Source organism: Eurosta solidaginis, chromosome 1 (assembly GCF_040869045.1).
Source record: "Eurosta solidaginis isolate ZX-2024a chromosome 1, ASM4086904v1, whole genome shotgun sequence".
NCBI classification, from domain to species: domain Eukaryota; kingdom Metazoa; phylum Arthropoda; class Insecta; order Diptera; family Tephritidae; genus Eurosta; species Eurosta solidaginis.
In genome coordinates, this window is record NC_090319.1 from 197,435,462 (window position 1) to 197,461,691 (window position 26,230).

Sequence of the window (26,230 nt, forward strand, 5' to 3'; positions counted from 1 at the left end):
TAGACGAATTATCTCCTACCATTGAAACTGTTGATGTCCAGTGGTTGTTGTTGAAGCCAGTTGGTAATTTGAATTATCTTTCAGCAAATGTAAAGCTAAAAATAGGGATGCAGCGGCAGTCCTTCATGGCTTATATGATGCAAAATCGTACCCTATCGATGTTAATTCGAGGAAATATGGCCATTGCATGATGGTTATCTTCCACGTTGGCTGCTTTGGGAAAACGACTCAAGAAATGTATTGGCAATGGACGCGACACATTGCAGTCAAGCGTTTTGAATATTTTTTAATTCCATTTGTACACTATGCATCAGCTGATTAATGACGGTTTGTAAATTTACAGCATTTTCAAATTCCTTACGTGGGAATGAACGGTATTAAAATGAATGGAGCGAAATTTAAAGCATCTGGAATAAAATTTCTTTTAGAGCGCAAAGCAATACCATGCATAATGGCCCCATCCTTCGCTTTTTCTGTAACTTCCAACAAAGTTCCGGTATCCAGCTGCTGTCACAAAATAATAAAATAACAGAACAGTTAGAAAAGAGATGAAAACAAATGCCCCAGCGGGTTAGGGGGCTAACGATGCAACCGCGGTCGATATGCCTGCCGAAAGGGGCGACTAAACTACCAAACTGATTCAAGGGGTAGCGTAACCCTTTAAAGAGGTTTCCAGCGCTCCTCTAACCCAATGTCAACCTCACCCCTACCAGTGGCGAATTCTGTTTCATTAACAGGCGAGGCTCTGGCGACCCTGAACTCCAAATGGATCTAGGGAGCGGGACAGCGGTATGGCCTAGAAGGTCTCATGTGTTCATACCAAATCGTTCCCGAGATGGTCGGGCTAGTACCTTTATGGTGCGTGTTACCGAAAGGGTACCGCCCTTATCACTACAACAACAACAACAGATGAAAGCAAATGAACGCATCGATTACCATCTACTTATTATTACTAATTAGGGCATATGCATGTAGGCACTTTACAGGCATGAAAGTCGTGAATTTTAATGCTCAAAAACCGTTTCGCCGCAAAGGGCAACACCGGTTCGACATTAGCAGTTAAAGAAGAAATATATATGAGGTCTAGATGTGAGCACTTATTGTCTTGCTAGGATGTATAAGCTCAGGTTCGACACCACCAGCTAATTGTTGCACCAAAATGCATACTTCATAAGCTAAGCTTTCTGTTTCATTCTTTGTAGCGGCTTCAGCATAAACGCGAACAACATCTTCCGTACCAGAGGGTCGCACGAATGCGCGTCCACGTTTATAGTTGGCTACCACCTTGTCGATGCCTTCTTGCAGACCCACAGGTGTTACACAAACGCGTTCCGCATCGGAGTTTTAATCACATTCCGATCGTGAACCTTAATTTTCAATTGTAGATTAGGCATATCCTCGTATGTGGCTCACCACTGTTTGACATCCCTACCTTTATGATTTAGTATTGTCTCAACTAACAGCATATCAGATATTGCGTCACCAACAGTTTCATTGATCAGATCTATTATCTGCAATAACATGTTAGCATGAGCATTCGTTTCCGACGCCGCTTTTATCAAACTTTTGGCATTGTCGCTGAAAATAACAGAACCATGGCCATTGGCCTCAAAATACACACCAACATCGTATTGTAACGCTTTATGATGTAAATGCTTTACGCCAGTAGGTACCCATGCCACCGGCACTTTCAACGTATCGGTAATATAATGAGTGGAGCCACCATCAGCGTATGCTGTTTGCACCAAACCCATACTTAAAGCAATACCACAGCCTTTCACTATATCAATAAGATAATCTGCCACTAAGGTAGCTACACGATCGCCACCCAATAACCGAAATTTATCTGCATCATCAGTGAAAAAGTACAAAACTCGATCAGCACCACCATCCACGCTCACCAAACGAGTATATGGCTCCACAGTTGGCATACCTGTGGGAGCCATTTGCTTTACTTTAACGTAATCAGCGCCACAATTCTCATTGATCTTGCCATCACCTTTATTGATGACATCCACCTTTGTGCAATTCCCCATTAACAATGATTTGGACACCCTTTCAGTGTACCTGCAATGAAATAAAAAGAGTACCTGAAATGAAATAAAAGAATAAAAGATTAGTAAATTTATAAAATTATAAAAAAGGGAACGATACTGGCATACTTATACTTACCCATTACAAGTTTTTCTTCATAGTAAAAATTCATTCAAAATGTATCTATACTCATTTCCATGAATGAATGTCATTTTGAATGAACGAAATCAGGTTGCCACCCGATGACATTTGCTTTTTTCGGTTCTTACGCAGTAAGCACATTGCGCGCGATCCAAAGAGTATTACAACTCGGATCCGCGGGATCCAACAAATTCGAGTGTTAATAACCGAACAAAAAAATCAACTAACGAAAACCCTGAAGATACAGCCTGGTTTCACTGAAAACACACGCGCCAGGTTGTATTTCGATAGTTTTCCTGACATTCGGCCGTCTTTTTGCTTCTTTCTTTTTTTTGAGAAAAGTTTTTAGTTTGAAAATTTGGGCATAAAAACACAATCAAAATCAGCCTGCTTGAAAAAAAGGGGGGTTAACCACTCGAGACCGAAATAATTTTCGCGGTTTATCTGTGCATGAATTTGTTTGTGTTTTACATTTTAAACATGTCACACTCAATAGTGGTCTCGCTTTCATGACAGAAATTGCTTTGTTTGCGTATTGAAGTTTCGACAGACTTTCGTCAGTCCCTTTTTTGCTTGAAATCCCAGTAGGAATAAAGTAGTGTCATCTATACTTTCGATGTTACAAACAAGGGAGAAATTAAACTTTTTAGAACAGACTTTAAATTTAATGTCGCGTCAGGACTCAGACGCAAGCTGTCCCTAAATAACCTCATGACATGACCATTATGTATCAATACATTGCAATGGGCAGCACCGCACAGCGGTCTCATTCCAACGATTGGAAGAGTGAACAGCTGACAGCTCTACAAATTACCACACTCGTTAGTGTAGGCTATTCCTGCCAGGGTTGTGTTGGAATCAACAAACACACCACAATTTGTGATTCTCACACAACATGGCCTAAATCAACACAAAGAGTGTTCCCAGACAGCGAGTAAAGGCCTCTTTACATTTGTCGCACATTTATATGCAAGACGTCATTTGACTAGTCATTTTACAGGGATTCATAGGTTATATTCACAGCCACATTTGTATCGGCGTGGGTGAGTTTTGTGACCAAATTTTTTTAGGGCAATTACAAGGAGCCGTGAAAATACACGGGTAACTCGTGATACCATCTGCTACACAAATGTAGCGTATATTACCGCATATTGCCTGTATTAGGCAAACACCAAAAAATATAGTTTGTCCGAAGTCTATATTTGATAATTCTTAATTTCACTCCTTGATTGGTTCAACATCAGAACTTTCATTCTGATGAAAATATTTTCAACATTAAAGATAACCTTTACGCGTATCTCAATGCAATTTTACCCCAACCTAACAGTGGTTTCAATCACTACACGTCGTTATGTCGGCAGACTGACTTAATCATATTATGCATCCCGAGTACGCCAACCACAAGCTCAGCCTCTTAAGCTCCTTGTCTCCGCTCATAAGCCACCCAATATAAGGGCATCTACGAATGTTCTACTAACAATTTGATATTCCAGAATGACTGGATTGTCCCACAAACGCACCAAGACGGAGGCACGCGGCAACACATTCAGCGCCCCCTGCCGGCTATGTCAAAAGTCGCACAGCATAAGGCTCTGCCCGATTTACCGGGGCATGACGAACATGGATCGACTAAAGACGATCATAGATTTGCGATATTGCACAAATTGCTTATCGCCATTCCACCAACGGAAGACATGTCCCAGCGAAGATCGCTGTCATCGGTGCAACGAGCAGCACCACACGTCAACACACCTCGACGACGTTCCACCACCGTCCCACGAGAGCGATGGCGAAGAGAGCTCCGACGGAGCCCTATCCATCCACGTCACGGAACAAACCCTGTGGTGGGAAGCGGACGTCGCCGAGGAAGAGGTCGAATGACGGGAAGATCCTACTTCAATGCTAGCCACGACACCACCGGGCGGTTCAGGACCACAACGTTTCCGACCGCTCCTGCGGCATGAAAGGCCTTCAAACTTACAACGCGGGGATGGCGGGGAGACACGTCCTTTCCCCCCATCGCACCGCTCTGCCGGGCGGCGCCGTGGCGACGCGGAACCGCGTCCGTCCCGCTCGTCACGCCGCTCCATTGGCAGGGCGGCCCCGTATAATGCTCGTGCCCAAGTAACTACGCTCGCGCGCCAACCAACAACGCTCGCGCGCCAACCAACAACGCCAGCCGGCTTCAGAACGGGACGCCTCCGGGAGACTCCTCTAGCAACGACAATTACACGCGCATTCGTAGCCATAGCTCCAACGGCGGTCGTCCGGATAGAGGCAGGAGGGAAGCTCCACGCAGTACGCGCCCTTATCGATCCGTGCGCTCCCAATTCAATCATCGATGCGAATCTCGCGAAGGACCTCGGGTTAGAGCGAACGGGCACGTCCTATCACGTGAAGTGCACGCTTGTTCTGCGAGGGAAATACGGGGTAACGGGAGCAGTGACGACCCAGGCCACAGTGGTGTCGCGATATTCACGGCTTTGTCCGACAGCAACTCTGGATCCATCGGTAGCCACGCCATTCCAATTTATGAAGCTGGCGGATCCATCTTTCCACCGGTCTACACCTGTCCGGCTCACACTAGGTGCCGACGTCTACGCCAGCCTAATGGTTAGCGGCACACCACCGTCGAACGTCGGCGGGCTGCTGACTCAAGCCACCATATTCGGGTTGGTAGTGTCTGGAGCCCACCAGCAATAATCGGGTATATGTCCATTCAATAAGTAAAGTGCACTAAAATCAACCCATGTCTATTTCGACTAACATCTCTTTATTCACAGGAATCCCACGGAGAAGCGTCTGGCGTCGGCGAATTATGTACCCTGGTCACACTATTTATCTGCCATATGCAGTTACAGCATGGCCTAAATTTAAGTTGAGATTCGTTAATTTTAAGTTGAGAATCGTTCTCGCGAGCCCTTGGGGACTTGGTTGTTGGGGCTCTACGATCGTTTCGAAGTTGCTCGCCGCAAGGGGGCCGGCATGTTTAGGCCACAAGCCTAAATATGGCGGTGCACCCTCGCATTACTTAACTTTTTCTTTTCGTTGTACTTTTACCTCACATCTTTCATTTATACATATCGGTTTATACCGATAACCGTTTACCCCGCTGGATAATAGTTAAGCCTAGGATTCGGCGGTGACCGCGAACAAAAGGTTTTTTACCTCTTTCACTTCTTTTGCGAACGTCTAAGAAACCGCCAGCAGCCAAGCCACCAAAGGTAAGCCCTTCAATTCTATTTAACATTTTAAAATTCATTTTTGCACTTCCGTCATCGGAAACATTGAATGTAAGTGGATTATCTTGCATTTGCCTTTACTTTAATTTTATTGTCTAACCAATTCCATTTATTGTGATTAAGTGGACTAACGTTGCATTTGCATTTCCATTTATTTTAATAAATATTATTGTTCACTTTTTATAACGAATTCGTTTGTGTATTTTCTTTTTCTTCTCCCCTCACCATTATTACGAGCGCGCCCTATCTTGGTCTTGCCGCCGTAACAATCCCCTAGAATCAGTGCATTGTATTTAACTTTAAATTTCCCATTGGGACTCCTCATGGACGTGTGGCAGCCTCCACCGCGCAAATCCACCAAATTCAATTCGCCACAATTACAGGGCAGCGATCTGGCATGATCGCCACCTGTCAGAAAACCACCACCTTTTGTATCATTGCTAAATTATTATTATTAGTGACATCTTAGCAACTTCAGCACAGTTTTTGCAAAATTTCATTTTTTTTATGCAAATCAACAATTTTGGCTTTCTCTGAGTGTTAATATAAGTCTATAAATTTGCGATAATCTCATTATTGGCATTTCTCAATTGTAATATAATTTTATAAAGTTGCGATAATCTTATTCTTGTCACCTTGTGAAAAGAAAGTGCGAAATATAGATTGCGCAAACAATACAAGTTTGTGAGAAGAAAAGTCATCTTGAAACACGCAATAAAATAGTCATTTACTTTAAACTACAAAGGTCTGATTGAGCTCATTAGAATTAACTAACCTTCGATAAATAAAAAGCGAAATATCGCAGCTGAAGTCCTTTGCCCTACCGAATACCTTTGTACAAAATGCTGCTACCAACGGCAAGTATTTATGTAATCCAGCTCGGCTACTCAGTTGCACAAGACCATGTGAATCTTAGGATAAGCAATAATCTTCGTGCTAAGATACAGCCAACCAGCGAACGAAAGCTTTCGTGCAGATATCAGCGTATTACAGCCAGTTACAACTTCGAAACAGGATTCCGAATAATTGTGAAGCAGTCATTACTCGCAAGTACCGCATTGTCGTTACTACTTTCCTTCAGAATTCCAACACCGGAAGGACGCAGCAACGCCACCACCAGTCATCCCAACGGCCATCAGCCCTATCCATATGAACCGGTGAGTACCAACTTCAAAATTAACTAATGGTCCTTCGTCGCCATAGACGAACCCAGCCCCATTGTACAATAATATACATATATTAAAATATATCCCTCCCGTAAATTTTGGTGATCCCGACCACATAAAATTTTCCCGCCATAAAATATATATGTATATTCCCACCACCATATATGCACGTACGTAAAAGCGGTGCATTACAAACCGACAAATCGCACTCATGCTTTCACAAAGTTAACTTTTGTACTTTGCGGTATAATTTAAACACATATCCCCACTTTTTCATTGTTAACGACACCCAGCAAAAAATTCGGCCACTTTTGCATTGCTTGAAATACCCAGCAGTAAATTCTGCAGGTCATCTCAACTAGTCCCAGACTACTCCCAATTCAGTCTAACTGTTCCTAGCCTACTACACTCTCGACCAATAGGAAAACTTATCCCTTTGGGTTTCCCGCATAAATAAACACTCGGCAATCTCCAAAAATTCCCAAAATAGCTAAAGTAAAATTAAGCAAGTCCCCCTTTAGAATGATTACCGTGGCCGAAAATAAATTTATATCCGCAACGGATCTCTTTTCGGATTACTGCGCTCGGTTCGGCACAACCGAGATCCAAGATAACACCGACGCATCCCTAAAAATGAAAGACAAAAATATCATTGTGTTCTGGGAAAGGGTACAGAGCGCATATGACGCCGTCGTAGAGTCAGATGACAACGACCTTCCCGACGACTTTAAGGCCTCCTTTCAACAAATACCGTGCCTGCCTTATAGCGTATGAAGACACAAAAGCAAGAATAGGCGATCAGCTCCAGCTAAGGGTAGTAAGCAATCGCGTCCCTGCTACAACCGCCACTCCCCAAGAAAATTCCGGGATGCACCTCAAAGTACTCGCCTGTGACACCGAAGTATTTTACGGGAGTTATGATCAATGGTCGTCCTTCCGTGGCATGTTCACAGCAGTCTATATGAATCACCCAAAACTTTCAAGCGCCTAAAAATTGTACCATCTCAGGTACAAAACCCAAGGAAAAGCCGGCCAGATAGTAAAGCAATTCCCACTTAGTGATGCCAACTTTGCTCTGGCTTGGGAAGCTCTGAAATCCCGATACGAAAATCGGCAGATATTGGTAAAGCCAAACCAAACACAATTCCAGAGAATAGTTTTTGGCAACAATCCTAGTGACCCTATCAGCGTCTACGAATTAAAGACAGTCACCTTTGGAGTCAATTGTGCTCCTTATCTGGCGATAAGGACACTGCACCAACTAGCAGACGACGTTGAAACTTCATTACCCATTGCCGCAGATATCTTACGGACAGGTATGTACGTCGATGACGTTCTAGCCGGGGGACATAGCATCGAATCCACACTCAAAGCTCGCGATGAAATCACAGATGCATTACAGTCCGCTGGTTTTTCCCTCCGCAAATGGACGTCAAATTGCTCAAGAATACTTAAAGGAATACCCAAACCTCATCTGCTCAACGAAGACTTTTTGGAATTCGAGGACACGAGTACGGTCAAGACCCTAGGTATTCGATGGAACGCGCATGCGGATTATTTTTACTTCACGGCAAAACCAATTGAAAATCGGGATATGTTAACGAAAAGGACAATACTTTCTGCAATCTATAAACTTTTCGATCCCCTAGGTTGGCTCGCCCCAGTCGTCATTGTTGCAAAAATCATTATGCAAGACATTTGGCTAGAGGGGACTGACTGGGACGAACCAGTGTCGGCAGGAACCCTAGACAGATGGCATAATTTTATGCAGGAATACCCCTCCATTAACGGAATTCGTATCCCACATTGGGTGTATTTTACGCCAACCAACGACGTTGAAATACACGGCTTTTGCGACGCCTCGGAAAAAGCTTACGCCGCGACAGTCTTTTTACGAGCAAAGATAAAGGATGAGGTCTACGTTAACTTATTAATAGCAAAAACAAGAGTAGCACCCGTTAAAACAGTTTCATTACCCCGATTAGAGCTATGCGGTGCAGTGTTGCTGGCCGAAACCATCGAAGCAGTGCGTGAAAATCTGCATTTAGAAAATTTCAATCTACACCTATGGACAGACTCCACGATTGTTTTGGCGTGGATAAGAAAACCCCCTTGTTCTTGGTCAACCTTTGTCGCTCATCGAGTAACGAAAATAGTAGAAAAGGTAGGAAACAAATCCTGGCACCACGTAGAATCCGCATCCAATCCTGCCGACCTGGCTAGCCGAGGACTATCAGCGAAGGAGTTAGTCAATAACTCTTTGTGGTGGCAGGGACCTTCTTGGTTACAAGAAGATAAGACAGAATGGCCAATACAAGAAAAGGACTATCGGACTAACATAGAGGAAAAACGGGTGCAGGTTCATACAACTTCAAAAATAAAAGAGAAAGACGACATCCTCGAACGGTTTTCCAATTTGTCCAGGGCCTTGAGGGTCATATCGTATGTTCGAAGATTTATCCAAAGAACCAATCATAAGACAAAATCTTCCTTTAAAGCGGCATCGCACTTCATTTCACCCGATGAAATCCAGGCCACGACAAGTCAGTTAATAGCTTTCTACCAACGGAGGCACTATTCGGAGGAACTTTCGAGCTTAAATTCCGGGAAGCTCATCGGTTCAAAGAGTGAAATCCTCCCTCTTACCCCCCTTGTCGATGATAAGGGCATATTGAGGGTTGGCGGTCGTCTTTCAGGGGCCAAGGATCTTCCCTACAGTGAACGGCACCCGATCATTCTGCCGTATGACTGCCGGCTCACACGACTTCTTGTCCAGTTCATCCATAAAGACACCCTGCATGGGGAGAACCAACTTATGTTTCGTCGCCTACGCACACAATATTGGATCCCTAGGGTCAAAAATATGATCCGATCGGTCATACACAATTGCAAAACGTGCACAATATTCCGCAAGCGGACCCAAACCCAACTTATGGGAGATCTACCCTCAGAACGAACCACCTTCTCCCGGTCTTTCACCAATGCGGGGGTAGATTTTGCCGGACCATTTGACATCAAATCTTATAGCGGAAGAGGATGCCGCATGTCAAAGGGTTACGTCTGCCTCTTTATTTGCTTTGCAACCAAAGCGATTCACTTGGAAGCCACTAGTGACCTCAGTACTGCCGCATTCCTGGCAGCTTTCGATAGGTTTGTCGCTCGGCGAGGATGTCCAAAGAACATCTACTCCGACAACGGAACCAACTTTGTCGGAGCCTCCAGAGCTCTCCGCTCAGAACTCAAAGCTTTCCTGGCGGACGCTCGCAACCAAACTTTATCCAAGTACAGTCACCAAAACCTGACATGGCATTTCATACCACCAGGAGCTCCTCACATGGGCGGACTATGGGAGGCAGGGGTCAAGAGCTTCAAGAACCACTTCAAGAAGATCGCTTTGGATCACAAATTTACCCTTGAAGAGTTCAGCACACTACTTTGTCGAATCGAGTCCTGTCTCAATTCTCGACCGTTAAGCCCCTCCTCCAACGAGCCGTCCAACTTGGAGCCACTTACTCCAGGCCATTTCCTCGTGGGAGGGCACCTGTTAGCTCCACCGGAGATCGACGTCAGCGAGAATCGCGCATCACTCGTCAATCGATGGGAAAAACTTAAGGCGCTGTATCAAACCTTCTGTAAACGGTGGAAAACGGAGTATCTCACCGAATTGCAGAAGCGCGTTAAGTGGAAGCATCCACAATCAAACCTTAAACAGGGAGACCTAGTCGTCATTAAGGAGGATAATCTGCCCCCCAATGAATGGAGACTAGGTCGGATAGCCAATCTTCACTATGGCCCCGATAACCGAGTTCGAGTCGTCGAACTGGATACGGCAAGGGGACAAACCACCAGACCAATCACGAAATTGGTCCTATTACCACCCTCCAGTGAGGGTGAGGGAGACTTGTAACTCCCACCCATTATAACAATCCCCGTAACCCAGCTCTCGTTCACCCCGAACGAGGCCAACAAACCCCATAACCCAGCTCTCGTTCACCCCGAACGAGGCCAACAAACCCCATAACCCAGCCCTCGTTCACCACGAACAAGGCCAATAGAAGACTAAAGCAGATAAACCATCTGCCAACGCATACCCCCCAAAAAAAAAAAAAAAAAAAGAAAAAAAAAAATTTTTTTTTTATTCCTATCACCACCAGAATATCCAGCGACTCAAAACATTCAAACATCATGCTCCAGGATGATTAAAAAACGTTCATATTCAAAGGTATTTTCGGTTCAAAAGTTAATTTATTGTCGAGAAGAAAATGTATCTTAAATGTGATTATGCTTAAATAATCATTTCTGATTCATGTCTCAGACCAAATTAAATCTTCAATGAGAGGTAAAACTTTAACACGTAGAATATTCATTAATCAATCAAGATAGCAGGGCAGATTCAGAAAGCTGAATGGAAAATGGCTAAAGAAAATCGTCGACCATCTAAAGTAAACATATTCGATTCGCATATGACCCCAAAAATGATTGAGAACTATATTCAGTTTTCGATCATCAAAGTACTCATATGGTTCAGTGATTATCTCTTTGTTCAATGAACTCATTATCTAATCAGAAAGAGTAACCAAATTGCATCGAAATGTAGAGAAAATCATAAAGGTTTACTGACGTTTTAGTTGGCGCAAACGCGGCTTGGAAAAAAAAAGGGGAGGGAACACCCACGGGTTTCAATCTAAAAATTGACCACAGTTAAAACCCATAAAACTACACAAGCCCCTTTTTGAAATCCTACCATACAACCTAAGTACTCACTTCAAAACTAAAAATAATATAAAATACAATAACAAACGTGCATATTAGCTCACCTCTTACCACACATAGACCGTTCCAGGGCACCGTTATAGTGGAGGCCGTCATATTGCCCACTGGGATTGCATATGCAAGAGATGAAGCGCCAGTGCTGGCATTGCCTTCCAACCTTAGGGCTGCATCTATTTCGACGGCCATCTCTTGCCAACGTGCAGTGTATGTACTTCGCTACCTAAGTTTTACGAAAATATAATATAAATAATATAAATCTAAGAAATTAGACGAATTATCTCCTACCATTGAAACTGTTGATGTCCAGTGGTTGTTGTTGAAGCCAGTTGGTAATTTGAATTATCTTTCAGCAAATGTAAAGCTAAAAATAGGGATGCAGCGGCAGTCCTTGATGGCTTATATGATGCAAAATCGTACCCTATCGATGTTAATTCGAGGAAATATGGCCATTGCATGATGGTTATCTTCCACGTTGGCTGCTTTGGGAAAATGACTCAAGAAATGTATTGGCAATGGACGCGACACATTGCAGTCAAGCGTTTTGAATATTTTTTAATTCCATTTGTACACTATGCATCAGCTGATTAATGACGGTTTGTAAATTTACAGCATTTTCAAATTCCTTACGTGGGAATGAACGGTATTAAAATGAATGGAGCGAAATTTAAAGCATCTGGAATAAAATTTCTTTTAGAGCGCAAAGCAATACCATGCATAATGGCCCCATCCTTCGCTTTTTCTGTAACTTCCAACAAAGTTCCGGTATCCAGCTGCTGTCACAAAATAATAAAATAACAGAACAGTTAGAAAAGAGATGAAAACAAATGCCCCAGCGGGTTAGGGGGCTAACGATGCAACCGCGGTCGGTATGCCTGCCGAAAGGGGCGACTAAACAACCAAACTGATTCAAGGGGTAGCGTAACCCTTTAAAGAGGTTTCCAGCGCTCCTCTAACCCAATGTCAACCTCACCCCTACCAGTGGCGAATTCTGTTTCATTAACAGGCGAGGCTCTGGCGACCCTGAACTCCAAATGGATCTAGGGAGCGGGACAGCGGTATGGCCTAGAAGGTCTCATGTGTTCATACCAAATCGTTCCCGAGATGGTCGGGCTAGTACCTTTATGGTGCGTGTTACCGAAAGGGTACCGCCCTTATCACTACAACAACAACAACAGATGAAAGCAAATGAACGCATCGATTACCATCTACTTATTATTACTAATTAGGGCATATGCATGTAGGCACTTTACAGGCATGAAAATCGTGAATTTTAATGCTCAAAAACCGTTTCGCCGCAAAGGGCAACACCGGTTCGACATTAGCAGTTAAAGAAGAAATATATATGAGGTCTAGATGTGAGCACTTATTGTCTTGCTAGGATGTATAAGCTCAGGTTCGACACCACCAGCTAATTGTTGCACCAAAATGCATACTTCATAAGCTAAGCTTTCTGTTTCATTCTTTGTAGCGGCTTCAGCATAAACGCGAACAACATCTTCCGTACCAGAGGGTCGCACGAATGCGCGTCCACGTTTATAGTTGGCTACCACCTTGTCGATGCCTTCTTGCAGACCCACAGGTGTTACACAAACGCGTTCCGCATCGGAGTTTTAATCACATTCCGATCGTGAACCTTAATTTTCAATTGTAGATTAGGCATATCCTCGTATGTGGCTCACCACTGTTTGACATCCCTACCTTTATGATTTAGTATCGTCTCAACTAACAGCATATCAGATATTGCGTCACCAACAGTTTCATTGATCAGATCTATTATCTGCAATAACATGTTAGCATGAGCATTCGTTTCCGACGCCGCTTTTATCAAACTTTTGGCATTGTCGCTGAAAATAACAGAACCATGGCCATTGGCCTCAAAATACACACCAACATCGTATTGTAACGCTTTATGATGTAAATGCTTTACGCCAGTAGGTACCCATGCCACCGGCACTTTCAACGTATCGGTAATATAATGAGTGGAGCCACCATCAGCGTATGCTGTTTGCACCAAACCCATACTTAAAGCAATACCAAAGCCTTTCACTATATCAATAAGATAATCTGCCACTAAGGTAGCTACACGATCGCCACCCAATAACCGAAATTTATCTGCATCATCAGTGAAAAAGTACAAAACTCGATCAGCACCACCATCCACGCTCACCAAACGAGTATATGGCTCCACAGTTGGCATACCTGTGGGAGCCATTTGCTTTACTTTAACGTAATCAGCGCCACAATTCTCATTGATCTTGCCATCACCTTTATTGATGACATCCACCTTTGTGCAATTCCCCATTAACAATGATTTGGACACCCTTTCAGTGTACCTGCAATGAAATAAAAAGAGTACCTGAAATGAAATAAAAGAATAAAAGATTAGTAAATTTATAAAATTATAAAAAAGGGAACGATACTGGCATACTTATACTTACCCATTACAAGTTTTTCTTCATAGTAAAAATTCATTCAAAATGTATCTATACTCATTTCCATGAATGAATGTCATTTTGAATGAACGAAATCAGGTTGCCACCCGATGACATTTGCTTTTTTCGGTTCTTACGCAGTAAGCACATTGCGCGCGATCCAAAGAGTATTACAACTCGGATCCGCGGGATCCAACAAATTCGAGTGTTAATAACCGAACAAAAAAATCAACTAACGAAAACCCTGAAGATACAGCCTGGTTTCACTGAAAACACACGCGCCAGGTTGTATTTCGATAGTTTTCCTGACATTCGGCCGTCTTTTTGCTTCTTTCTTTTTTTTGAGAAAAGTTTTTAGTTTGAAAATTTGGGCATAAAAACACAATCAAAATCAGCCTGCTTGAAAAAAAGGGGGGTTAACCACTCGAGACCGAAATAATTTTCGCGGTTTATCTGTGCATGAATTTGTTTGTGTTTTACATTTTAAACATGTCACACTCAATAGTGGTCTCGCTTTCATGACAGAAATTGCTTTGTTTGCGTATTGAAGTTTCGACAGACTTTCGTCAGTCCCTTTTTTGCTTGAAATCCCAGCAGGAATAAAGTAGTGTCATCTATACTTTCGATGTTACAAACAAGGGAGAAATTAAACTTTTTAGAACAGACTTTAAATTTAATGTCGCGTCAGGACTCAGACGCAAGCTGTCCCTAAATAACCTCATGACATGACCATTATGTATCAATACATTGCAATGGGCAGCACCGCACAGCGGTCTCATTCCAACGATTGGAAGAGTGAACAGCTGACAGCTCTACAAATTACCACACTCGTTAGTGTAGGCTATTCCCGCCAGGGTTGTGTTGGAATCAACAAACACACCACAATTTGTGATTCTCACACAACATGGCCTAAATCAACACAAAGAGTGTTCCCAGACAGCGAGTAAAGGCCTCTTTACATTTGTCGCACATTTATATGCAAGACGTCATTTGACTAGTCATTTTACAGGGATTCATAGGTTATATTCACAGCCACATTTGTATCGGCGTGGGTGAGTTTTGTGACCAAATTTTTTTAGGGCAATTACAAGGAGCCGTGAAAATACACTGGTAACTCGTGATACCATCTGCTACACAAATGTAGCGTATATTACCGCATATTGCCTGTATTAGGCAAACACCAAAAAATATAGTTTGTCCGAAGTCTATATTTGATAATTCTTAATTTCACTCCTTGATTGGTACAACATCAGAACTTTCATTCTGATGAAAATATTTTCAACATTAAAGATAACCTTTACGCGTATCTCAATGCAATTTTACCCCAACCTAACAGTGGTTTCAATCACTACACGTCGTTATGTCGGCAGACTGACTTAATCATATTATGCATCCCGAGTACGCCAACCACAAGCTCAGCCTCTTAAGCTCCTTGTCTCCGCTCATAAGCCACCCAATATAAGGGCATCTACGAATGTTCTACTAACAATTTGATATTCCAGAATGACTGGATTGTCCCACAAACGCGCCAAGACGGAGGCACGCGGCAACACATTCAGCGCCCCCTGCCGGCTATGTCAAAAGTCGCACAGCATAAGGCTCTGCCCGATTTACCGGGGCATGACGAACATGGATCGACTAAAGACGATCATAGATTTGCGATATTGCACAAATTGCTTATCGCCATTCCACCAACGGAAGACATGTCCCAGCGAAGATCGCTGTCATCGGTGCAACGAGCAGCACCACACGTCAACACACCTCGACGACGTTCCACCACCGTCCCACGAGAGCGATGGCGAAGAGAGCTCCGACGGAGCCCTATCCATCCACGTCACGGAACAAACCCTGTGGTGGGAAGCGGACGTCGCCGAGGAAGAGGTCGAATGACGGGAAGATCCTACTTCAATGCTAGCCACGACACCACCGGGCGGTTCAGGACCACAACGTTTCCGACCGCTCCTACGGCATGAAAGGCCTTCAAACTTACAACGCGGGGATGGCGGGGAGACACGTCCTTTCCCCCCATCGCACCGCTCTGCCGGGCGGCGCCGTGGCGACGCGGAACCGCGTCCGTCCCGCTCGTCACGCCGCTCCATTGGCAGGGCGGCCCCGTATAATGCTCGTGCCCAAGTAACTACGCTCGCGCGCCAACCAACAACGCCAGCCGGCTTCAGAACGGGACGCCTCCGGGAGACTCCTCTAGCAACGACAATTACACGCGCATTCGTAGCCATAGCTCCAACGGCGGTCGTCCGGATAGCAGCAGGAGGGAAGCTCCACGCAGTACGCGCCCTTATCGATCCGTGCGCTCCCAATTCAATCATCGATGCGAATCTCGCGAAGGACCTCGGGTTAGAGCGAACGGGCACGTCCTATCACGTGAAGTGCACGCTTGTTCTGCGAGGGAAATACGGGGTAACGGGAGCAGTGACGACCCAGGCCACAGTGGTGTCGCGATATTCACGGCTTTGTCCGACAGCAACTCTGGATCCATCGGTAGCCACGCCATTCCAATTTATGAAGCTGGCGGATCCATCTTTCCACCGGTCTACACCTGTCCGGCTCACACTAGGTGCCGACGTCTACGCCAGCCTAATGGTTAGCGGCACACCACCGTCGAACGTCGGCGGGCTGCTGACTCAAGCCACCATATTCGGGTTGGTAGTGTCTGGAGCCCACCAGCAATAATCGGGTATATGTCCATTCAATAAGTAAAGTGCACTAAAATCAACCCATGTCTATTTCGACTAACATCTCTTTATTCACAGGAATCCCACGGAGAAGCGTCTGGCGTCGGCGAATTATGTACCCTGGTCACACTATTTATCTGCCATATGCAGTTACAGCATGGCCTAAATTTAAGTTGAGATTCGTTAATTTTAAGTTGAGAATCGTTCTCGCGAGCCCTTGGGGACTTGGTTGTTGGGGCGTTACGATCGTTTCGAAGTTGCTCGCCGCAAGGGGGCCGGCATGTTTAGGCCACAAGCCTAAATATGGCGGTGCACCCTCGTATTACTTAACTTTTTCTTTTCGTTGTCCTTTTACCTCACATCTTTCATTTATACATATCGGTTTATACCGATAACCGTTTACCCCGCCGGATAATAGTTAAGCCTAGGATTCGGCGGTGACCGCGAACAAAAGGTTTTTTACCTCTTTCACTTCTTTTGCGAACGTCTAAGAAACCGCCAGCAGCCAAGCCACCAAAGGTAAGCCCTTCAATTCTATTTAACATTTTAAAATTCATTTTTGCACTTCCGTCATCGGAAACATTGAATGTAAGTGGATTATCTTGCATTTGCCTTTACTTTAATTTTATTGTCTAACCAATTCCATTTATTGTGATTAAGTGGACTAACGTTACATTTGCATTTCCATTTATTTTAATAAATATTATTGTTCACTTTTTATAACGAATTCGTTTGTGTATTTTCTTTTTCTTCTCCCCCCACCATTATTACGAGCGCGCCCTATCTTGGTCTTGCCGCCGTAACAATCCCCTAGAATCAATGCATTGTATTTAACTTTAAATTTCCCATTGGGACTCCTCATGGACGTGTGGCAGCCTCCACCGCGCAAATCCACCAAAATCAATTCGCCACAATTACAGGGCAGCGATCTGGCATGATCGCCACCTGTCAGAAAACCACCACCTTTTGTATCATTGCTAAATTATTATTATTAGTGACATCTTAGCAACTTCAGCACAGTTTTTGCAAAATTTCATTTTTTTTATGCAAATCAACAATTTTGGCTTTCTCTGAGTGTTAATATAAGTCTATAAATTTGCGATAATCTCATTATTGTCATTTCTCCATTGTAATATAATTTTATAAAGTTGCGATAATCTTATTCTTGTCACCTTGTGAAAAGAAAGTGCGAAATATAGTTTGCGGAAACAATACAAGTTTGTGAGAAGAAAAGTCATCTTGAAACACGCAATAAAATAGTCACTTACTTTAAACTACAAAGGTCTGATTGAGCTCATTAGAATTAACTAACCTTCGATAAATAAAAAGCGAAATATCGCAGCTGAAGTCCTTTGCCCTACCGCATACCTTTGTACAAAGTGCTGCTACCAGCGGCAAGTATTTATGCAATCCAGCTCGGCTACTCAGTTGCACAAAACCATGTGAATCTTAGGATAAGCAATAATCTTCGTGCTAAGATACAGCCAACCAGCGAACGAAAGCTTTCGTGCAGATATCAGCGTATTACAGCCAGTTACAACTTCGAAGACAGGATTCCGAATAATTGTGAAGCAGTCATTACTCGCAAGTACCGCATTGTCGTTACTACTTTCCTTCAGAATTCCAACACCGGAAGGACGCAGCAACGCCACCACCAGTCATCCCAACGGCCATCAGCCCTATCCATATGAACCGGTGAGTACCAACTTCAAAATTAACTAATGGTCCTTCGTCGCCATAGACGAACCCAGCCCCATTGTACAATAATATACATATATTAAAATATATCCCTCCCGTAAATTTTGGTGATCCCGACCACATAAAATTTTCCCGCCATAAAATATATATGTATATTCCCACCACCATATATGCACGTACGTAAAAGCGGTGCATTACAAACCGACAAATCGCACTCATGCTTTCACAAAGTTAACTTGTGTACTTTGCGGTATAATTTAAATACATATCCCCACTTTTTCATTGTTAACGACACCCAGCAAAAAATTCGGCCACTTTTGCATTGCTTGAAATACCCAGCAGTAAATTCTGCAGGTCATCTCAACTAGTCCCAGACTACTCCCAATTCAGTCTAACTGTTCCTAGCCTACTACACTCTCGACCAATAGGAAAACTTATCCCTTTGGGTTTCCCGCATAAATAAACACTCGGCAATCTCCAAAAATTCCCAAAATAGCTAAAGTGAAATTAAGCAAGTCCCCCTTTAGAATGATTACCGTGGCCGAAAATAAATTTATATCCGCAACGGATCTCTTTTCGGATTACTGCGCTCGGTTCGGCACAACCGAGATCCAAGATAACACCGACGCATCCCTAAAAATGAAAGACAAAAATATCATTGTGTTCAGATGACAACGACCTTCCCGACGACTTTAAGGCCTCCTTTCAACAAATACCGTGCCTGCCTTATAGCGTATGAAGACACAAAAGCAAGAATAGGCGATCAGCTCCAGCTAAGGGTAGTAAGCAATCGCGTCCCCGCTACAACCGCCACTCCCCAAGAAAATTCCGGGATGCACCTCAAAGTACTCGCCTGTGACACCGAAGTCTTTTACGGGAGTTATGATCAATGGCCGTCCTTCCGTGGCATGTTCACAGCAGTCTATATGAATCACCCAAAACTTTCAAGCGCCTAAAAATTGTACCATCTCAGGTACAAAACCCAAGGAAAAGCCGGCCAGATAGTAAAGCAATTCCCACTTAGTGATGCCAACTTTGCTCTGGCTTGGGAAGCTCTGAAATCCCGATACGAAAATAAAAGAGTCCTGGTCGACAATCAAATCCGAATTCTCATGAATCTAAAACCGATTCAATCGGAAAACAGTGGTGAAATCCAAAGACTGCAATCTTCCGTTAATAACTGTCTCCAGATATTAGCAACCCAACGAGCCTCGACAGATAGTTGGGACCCCATATTAATATATCTGGTAACCACAAAGCTCCCAGCAAATACAGTCGCGCTCTGGGAGCAATCTTTAAGCTCCAGAAGAGATCTACCGACCAGCCGAACCCCGATACAATCCACCCTCCACCAATTTCTCAAAGCCTACCTCAAGTCAAAATAATCCCCAGTTCAGGCAGGCTCAGACCCCAAACCAAAGCCACAACCCCCGCAGAACAGCAACTACGCACAAAATCGAACAAATGCTCATGTGGCCGAGCATCAAAAAATCTACGCCTGCATAATGTGCAAGCAGTCCTCCCACATGCTACAAAGCTGCTTGCGTTACAAAAAGCTGGCAATCCCTGAACGAAAAAAAATCGTGAGAGAAAACAATGTGTGCGAAAGCTGCCTGTCCCAAACCCATCTCTTAAAAGATTGCACTAGCACAAAAACGTGCCTCTACTGCCAAGGTCGCCACAACTCCACCCTCTACGACGCTGGAGTATCTCATCAAACCAATGGCCCTCGGAAAACAACTGCTCAAGTAGCAACTAGTCAGGACGTTACCAACCCAGATCCCAACGAGGAACTTCCCACAACCTCAAACGCTGCCCGCATCCAATCGTTTCATGCAGAAAACGATAGCAAGATCATTCTCCCCACAGCCATAGTATCCATAGAACACCGAGGGGACTGCTTCAGGCTCAGAGCCTTAGTGGATCAAGGGTCAGAACGTAGCTTCATCTCGTCAAAAGCTCAAATCAAGCTAGGCCTCCCATATACCCAATCCCTATTTGAAATATCGGGCATGGGAAGCGGAGTAGTACAAACCTCCAACAAGTTATGCTCACTGACCCTAGTCTCAAATAACCACAAGGTAAAAATAAAGGTCCAGGCAATAGCGCTACCTCGGCTCACTAGGCAACTCCCAACACTCAGGCTAAATAACGACCAAATGCGTTAATGGTCAAGCTAGCAGACCGGAACACTCAGAACCCCTCCCAAATTGATCTGGTATTAGGCAGTGATCTTATCCCACAAATAATGCTAAATGGCATCGAAAAGATCTCCCCACACTGCTAGCCCAAAACACAATATTTGACTGGATAATAAGTGGCCAAACCCCCGAAAAGGTCGGATCACACTCCTCTCAAGCGTGGGAAGTTACGAATGTCCAGCTGAATGAACAGCTACGGCAATTTTCGGAAATCGAAGAAATACCCAGAACGCGAGTGGAAACCCCAGAAGATAAAATGTGCGAAGAATTTTATCAAAGCACCACCACTCGCATGGGTGACGGTCGATATATGGTCCGGTTCCCATTTAAATCAACATTCCCGAACGATATCGACCTAGGTCAATCCTGTACTGCAGCCCTACGACAGTTCCATGGAATGGAACGTAATCTCTCAAAAAAGGGCGATCTCAAGCAGCAATACGACCAGGTACACGAAGAATATCTGTCCCTAGGCCACATGGAAGAATGCAGTCCCAATGAAATATAATCCCTGGGTAAATACTGCTCATTCTATCTCCCTCACCGTGCAGTCGTAAGGCCAGACAAGAAGACATCAAAAGTCAGAGTTGTATTCAACGCCTCTAAAAAGTCGGGTTCCGGTCACTCCCTTAACGATGTTTTATGTACCGGACCAACCCGATCTCCGAATTATGTTGTTGAAATAATAATAGGACTACAAGTTAAAAACGGTCACCTTCGGGGTTAACTGCGCGCCTTTCCTGGCTATTCACAATCTACACGAGCTGTCGAAAGAAATAGCCAATTCCCATCCACGCGCAGCCCCAATACAAAAGTCCGAGACGTATGTTGACGAGCAATCCCTGGCAGAGACTATAGACGCTCTCAATTCAGCCAGCTTCCCCCTAAAAAAGATCACAGCAAACCATCCCAATATTCTGCAGTCAATACCAAAAGCAGATTTGCTGGACACTAATTTCCTCGAGTTCGAAAAATCGAAGGGGCGCAGTTCGCCGAAAATCTCACAACGATCTGGGATATTCAAATACCAGGCTGGATAAACTACCACCCCGATAAACCAGTTGAGCTCCATGGCTTCTACGACGCCTCGGAAAAGGCTTATTGCGCGACACTTTACGTAAGAACCACCGTAGGAACTCAAGTCTTCTCTCACCTTTTAGTCTCTAAAGGGAAAGTGGCCCCCCTATAAACCATAAGTTTGCCACGACTAGAGATATGCGGCGCGGTCTTATTAGCAAAGTTAGTCGCAGTTGTCCAATCCCATCTCGGCCTCAATCAGCGAAAGTTAACCATGTGGTCTGACTCCGAAATCGTTTTAGCCTGGCTTGAGAAACCACCTCATTCCTGGAAAACCTATGTCTCCAATCGAAATGCGCAGATCATCGACCTCATCGGCAATGCCACTTGGCGACATGAGCGCAGCAAGGATAATCCCGCAGATATGGGCACCAGAGGATGCACCCCCCTCGAGCTAACTAGCTCATCCCTATGGTGGAATGGTCCAGAGTGGCTTTCCCGACCCCCCGAGGACTGGCCAACACCAACGGCCAGAAACATTGTACCCCCCGAACTTCGCCGACTCGAAGCACTGCATGCCGCTGAGGAGACCGGCGATATCCTAGATCGGTTTTCCTCTTACTCTCGAGCTCTACGCGTTATTGCATACATTCTGAGGTTCATACGTCGGGCGAAAGATGCAGTAAACGGCACCCATGATCCTGTCACCTTCTCGTTACCCCATGCCGAACTCAAACGAGCGAAACACCGTCTGATCATCGCGGTCCAAACCCGAAACTTCGGTCCAGAACGAGCCTGCCTAGAGGACTCGAAACCCCTAGGGAAGCGTAATTCCCTGTTGGTACTTGACCCCTTCCTGGATACAAACGGGATTCTCCGTGCCAACGGGCGGTTAGTAAACGCCGACATGACCTACAATGAGGGTCATCCCATCATTCTTCCCGAAAAGGTCCGATTTACTACCCTCTACATAAAGTTTCTACACGAGACCTTCCTCCATGCGGACGTCCGCCTCATGCAACAAGCTGTAAGACAAGAATTCTTCACAGCCCAGCTTAAACCCCTAATAAAAAAGTGCATTTTCCAATGTAAAGCATACACCATTCATAAGCAACAAACGCACTCCCAAATAATGGCAGCTTTACCCACGAACGATGTACCTACGCGCCCCCCTTCACCACCACTGGTGTAAACTTCGCCGGCCTGTTTCAAATAAAAGCTTCTATGCTCCGGTCTCCCAAGATGATGAAGGGCTATGTTGCCTTTGTCTGCTTCGCAACCAAAGCCGTCCACTTGGAATTATGTTCCGACCTCACCACCCAAGCATTCCAAGCAGTCTTCACCCGATTCGTAGGACCCCGAGGATATCCCAGCAAAGTGATGAGCGACAACGGCACCACCTTCGTAGGAGCTAAGCGGGCCATGTAAAAGGAGTTCGTATCCTTCCTCAAAGAAGTCTCATCAGATATCGTACAGAAGTACCCCCACAAGGAATTAATTGGAAGTTTATACCCCCGGGGCCCCTCACATGGGCGGACTATTGGAATCCGCTGTCAAAAGCTTTAAAACCCACTTTAAAAAGGTCGCCGGAACGCACAGCTTCACTTTTGAAGAATTTTCTACATTATTGATACGAATAGAGGGTGTCTTAAACTCTCGCCCCATCTCCTAACTGTCTCAAGACCCAAGCGATCTCACGGCCTTCACACCGGGTCATTTCCTACGAGGTGCGCCCCTGCTCTCCATCCCCGAACCGAACTATGAACACCTCTCTATGATTAACCGTTGGGAACGGTTGAAAGTTTTACATCATCAGTTCAGCAAACGCTGGAAGAATGATTATCTCATGGAGCTGCACAGGCGATACCGATGGAAGACAACCCAACCTTCGCCTCGAAAGGGCGACCTCGTAGTCATCAAGGAAGACAACCTACCGAATGGCACCTAGGAATCGTGGAAGACACCCATCTAGGAAGAGATGACCATATTCGAGTAGTCGACGTACGCATCCAGAATGGCGTACTCACCAGGCCCATCACAAAATTGTGTTTTCTACCGACCTCTGAGCCTGACTCAGGCCCGGTAGCATCCCCAGAACATCATACAGTCCAACCCCCTGTGCTATCGCAACATCTACACAAATAATATTAACCCCTACCAACACTCTACTCCCAACATCATGAGTGACTAAAATGTACTTATCCTATCTTCCTCAGATGGATCGACGGCGCCCTCCAGGTCCTGCATCGCGCCGCTCTTTGGCATCTCAGGTGACAACGCCAGCAGCACGTCCACTAACTCGGGAAGGGCCGCCCGACTACCGCCAATGCCGTCTGTGCAGGCGACACCATGCGTTGTCAATATGCCCTCTCTTTACGGCCATGCAACCGCCACAACGCGCCATTATCGCCCGGGCCCACCACTACTGCACTAATTGCTTGGCCCTATCGCATGCCACTAGCGGATGCACCTCCATAGAGCGCTGCCATCTTTGTGGGCTGCGCCATCACACCCTCTTGCATCGGGACACGGAGCGTCGCCAATCCCTGTATGCAGCATCACAGCCGGGGCGCCAACGCCATTCGTCACGCCGCCACAAGCCCCGCAACAGCGACAGTGGGTACATCCAGCCACCACCGTACCATGCAAGCACGTCCGGCACTGCATCCAGCGTTCGCCGCAACCAACGTGCACCGTCTGCGCACGATACGATGCACCGCCACCGGTCTGCGAACAGCAACTTACAAACAAAAGGTTGGCAAAATACTCATTAAGGAAGCAGTTAGGGCGTTGACCGAGCTGCAACATACGTTAGGCGCTTAGTACGCCTAGGCGGGCCAGGATGTTTAGGCGGCGTAGGCTGCCACCCGTCCCATCTCCACCTTTCACATACGTATATCCATGAATTTATATATATAACCCGTATCTTGTATTGCGTTCGATTATTGAATTGTATTATATCGAATTATCCCCTAGAATCAATGCATTGTATTTAACTTTAAATTTCCCATTGGGACTCCTCATGGACGTGTGGCAGCCTCCCCGCGCAAATCCACCAATTTCAATTCGCCGCAATTACAGGGCAGCGATCTGGCATGATCGCCACCTGTCAGAAAACCACCACCTTTTGTATCATTGCTAAATTATTATTATTAGTGTCATCTTAGCAAGTTCAGCACAGTTTTTGCAAAATTTAATTTTTTTATGCAAATCAACAACTTCGGCTTTCTCTGAGTGTAAATATAAGTCTACAAATTAGATTGGGAAACAATACAAGTTTGTGAGAAGAAAAGTCATCTTGAAACACGCAATAAAATAGTCATTTACTTTAAACTACAAAGGTCTGATTGAGCTCATTAGAATTAGCTAACCTTCGATAAATAAAAAGCGAAATATAGCAGCTGAAGTCCTTTGCCCTACCGCATACCTTTGTACAAAGTGCTGCTACCAACGGCAAGTATTTAAGCAATCCAGCTCGGCTACTCAGTTGCACATAACCATGTGAATCTTAGGATAAGCAATAATCTTCGTGCTAAGATACAGCCAACCAGCGAACGAAAGCGTTCGTGCAGATATCAGCGTATTACAGCCAGTTACAACTTCGAAGTCAGGATTCCGAATAATTGTGAAGCAGTCATTACTCGCAAGTACCGCATTGTCGTTACTACTTTCCTTCAGAATTCCAACAACGGAAGGACGCAGCAACGCCACCACCAGTCATCCCAACGGCCATCAGCCCTATCCATACGAACCGGTGAGTACCAGCCTCTAAATTAACTAACCTTTAAGGCACAAAATTGCTAACCAAGCGATGCTAAAAAGGATCTAGTTGTGCAAAAGATCCTGCCAAGTTATTCGTTTTAAAAAGTTAAAATAAAAAAATAAAAAACAAAACGGGAAAAATAACAAATGCAGAAAAAGGCGTATGACAGCAGGACAATCAACATCTAAAACATAAGGAAGTCGAATATAGAATTCACCTCAAAGAAGAATTTAGACTAGCAGCATAATTAATAACGTTAAGTATCCTTAAAATTAGAATAAATTGAGCGGCCTTGAGACGCTTACCCATTAGCAAAAATTCTGTTTTTGCTTAGGATATTTTTTATAAGACTTCATATAATAATTTAAGTAAAATGAAAAGACTAAATTTAAAAATTTAAAGAAAAATATTGATAAAACGTTTAACGTTAAAATCTAAAAGAATTAAAAGAAAAAGAATTAATTAAATGTTACAATAAAATTCTTTTAAAATTAAAATTCAAAATTTAAATAAGTAAATTGGAATACTTAGGACGTTTTTATAAAGTTTCTTAAATACTCTGTTAGTAATAAATTAAAATGCAAAGGGACTCCTCAGACTTCCCCCCACTATTGGAGGGGACGAGAATACTCTACACACTAGAGACCTACAAAAGGAATTAGAAGGACTAAAGAAACTGTGGAAAATAATAGGAATGACTAGGGAACCCACCATAGAAGACATAATAAACCCCACAACCAAGGTGGAGGAAATAATGCGAATGATTAGAAGTGTGATCCCGGAAAACGCCAAAAATTAAGTTATAATAGCGTTTGAATTTTTTCTTTTGACTATGAATAAATAAAAATATTTTTAATATTTTGTAAAAGAAAATAAACTATACTAAGCTAGTAAATTATAAAATTTTTTGAAATATTAAATAATTTTAACCTAAATAAAAATATTTTTGAGAAATTTAAAAAATTTTTAGAATAACAATTTTTGTAATATAACAGTTATAAATAAAATGGATTATTTATGATAAAAAAAAATCTAAGAAATTTTATTGGAATTTACCCTTTATTTACTAA

At 44.1% G+C, this 26,230-nt stretch overlaps 2 pseudogenes; both read right to left on the reverse strand.

Moving 5' to 3' along the window:
- Positions 1-391: 391 nt before the first annotated feature.
- LOC137236978 (phosphoacetylglucosamine mutase pseudogene) lies at positions 392-13,844 on the reverse strand (annotated as a pseudogene).
- On the reverse strand, positions 501-2,222 carry LOC137236979 (phosphoacetylglucosamine mutase pseudogene; annotated as a pseudogene).
- Positions 13,845-26,230: the final 12,386 nt, after the last annotated feature.